At 40.9% G+C, this 2,632-nt stretch overlaps 1 pseudogene; it reads left to right on the top strand.

Annotated features, from left to right (window-relative positions):
* The first annotated feature begins 1,006 nt into the window (after positions 1–1,006).
* LOC134913064 (5S ribosomal RNA) lies at positions 1,007–1,125 on the top strand (annotated as a pseudogene).
* Positions 1,126–2,632: the final 1,507 nt, after the last annotated feature.

Here is a 2,632-nt window from a genome sequence, read left to right as displayed (position 1 = left end):
ATATGGTGGCTTCACTCCTGTGAAAAACAGTGGGTATGACAGCATTCTACATGCCGTTCATCATACACTGTTGGATTCCCACATATTAGTGAGTAGGCTGTTGCGACGTATGGAAAAATGGTTGCACATGTGTCTGACTCAGAATCAGCTCTTTTGTCTCTCCATAATAGCACAAAGACAACCTAGTAGCTAATCAAAGCTCATTAATCTTTACATAGATTCATTGACAGAATGACCTCAGAGCTCCAGTTAGATCTGGTAAATGTAATAATAATATGCTTTATTAGATAATATATGATTAGACCTGTGTAGCACACATAGAGATTTCTGTTATAGCGCTATTGTCTAAAAACAAAATATATAGCAACAAAAACTTTTTCCTCCCATCCCCTTTTCTCTTTTTTCCATCTTCTAAGCTAATACCTGGTAGACACTGGTATGCTGAATTTTCACTAGCAGAGGCCAGTATATTGTTATAAGATTATTTCATTCACTATGATCCTCAGCAGGTTTTTTGGTAATTAGAAACATCATTATATATCTTTTTTGGCTCAGATTGTGGGATTCACCACACCTGATTTTGTTAAATTCAATTGAATATCTACACTCAGCAGAGGATACATGATGATCATGGATGAGATTGCTCAAATTAATGTTTAAAATATTATGTGATTTCTCTGAGGACAGATATAATCTTATTTTATCTCAATTCCTCACCAGTCCTTTGTGACAATTCTGCATTGATAATTTAATCAAAATCAAATATTTCATACCTGTTGCTCACACTTTACTACTTTTTCGTGGACTCTCATCTGTGATTCACGGAGCACAATACCACAGATGTGGGATTTGATGAGCTGTGTCTAACACAGAAAGCAGATCCACCTTTTTGGACTGTACTAAGTTATCTCCTTAACTGTTCTCATTTTTTCTCTCATCTCTTTTTTCCTCTTTCTCCTATTTTCATACATAGGTGCACTCTCATTGGTGTACTGTCATATAAATTCTCTACTATCATACCACGCTGCCAATGCCCGATCTCGTCCGATCTTGGAAGCCAAACAGCGTTGGGCCGGGTTAGTACCGGGAGAGGAGACTTCCTGCGAATACCCGGTGTTGTAGAGCAGGGACTATTTCTCTCCCTATGTGAATTGCGACGCCAACAGCAGTATCACCACTAATTCTTACTTCTTTTCTTTCATTTGTGGCTTACGATCAATTATTGTGGCTTACGTCAGAAAGTCAGGTCCCGGTGAATGCAGGAGACTATCTATCTTTGAATTTAAGTAGCCCTAGTGGGACGTACTTATCAAATAATCCTTATGACCACTCCTTGGTTCCATCAATACAGATATTCTGTACTGGTCAGGGGAAATGGGGGTAAGACGATCAAATGTCTACAACCATTCCAATCACGCATTGTGATTAAACAGACCAGAACATTTTAAAACTCTTATCATTACACTTTTCTTTTATATGGATCAGCTATATGGGTAATTTCATTATAAACGTTAACATTAAAAGTTATGTTTTAAGTATTTCTTTGTATATGTTATAGGAATTTTCCTTTCTTTTTATGAGTGCGCCCACACAAGAGCCTTCTTTTTCTCCCTTTTCCCAGTATATGTGCTTTCTGGCTCTGGGCGCACCACCAAGTAGGACAACGTCATCTATCCATGCAAAAAACAGGTGTTTTTTCTCCTTTCTCCTATTTTGGAGTGTTTAATTGTCCAAATTTTGGTTTTCTAATATCAATATTGCATTAATCTGACCGGTGCCCGATCGCCCCCTGTCTAGTCAAATGTGGGACAGATACAGTGGGATAGAGCGGTAATTACACATTTAGCATCCTAGGCGAGGTAGTACAACCGTAACCCCCCCCCCCCCTTCCATTTTGTTGGGAGCAAAAGTAATCACCCCTGGTACAGGCTCAGTTGTAAATATTACTGCCTGTACTATTCTACTCATAACCCATACTTGCTCCAAGTGAAATACACCACCCACCCGCTGAAATACCTCCTGTCCTCCTTCACTGCTGTATTAAACACCTCTCATTGAATACTACTCACAGATACCATATGTACACACCCTTCACTCATCACTGCTCCATGACACCATACTTGACTCACAGAATTGCCCCTCACTCACCACCACTCCCAGACCCCATACTGTATGTCATCCAAAAAAATACCACTGACTCACCACCACACACACCTAACAAACTGTATTTCCCCACATGTACAAACATGCCCTGATCCCATATATCGTTAGTTGGCTGTACGCGGGGGGGGGGGGGGGGTACCATTTATCTGGGCCCCGACTGAACGGAGGGGCCTGGCAGGGGGGCCCGGGTCTACAATTACCCCCCCCCCCCCCACCCCCCTCCTGTGGACATACAAGTTTATTCAGTTTTTTTAAATGGGGGTGGGGGCCTGGTTAATTTTTTTTTCTATTACTACATCACAATATTATAAAACTCAGCCCCTGTTCAGAAAGTACTTTTTCTGTTACCTCCTGGCTGGTAATAGTTATCCCCCAATACAAAGCCCACACTGTCTACTTCAGCATTATTGCTGTCAGCCATGGAGCTGCCCAGATTCAATATTATTGGAACATTGCAGCGATACAAGAT

This window comes from Pseudophryne corroboree, chromosome 4 (assembly GCF_028390025.1).
Source record: "Pseudophryne corroboree isolate aPseCor3 chromosome 4, aPseCor3.hap2, whole genome shotgun sequence".
NCBI classification, from domain to species: Eukaryota; Metazoa; Chordata; class Amphibia; order Anura; family Myobatrachidae; genus Pseudophryne; species Pseudophryne corroboree.
Note: the sequence above shows the minus strand (reverse complement) of the source record. Positions and strands in the feature narration are given on the sequence as shown.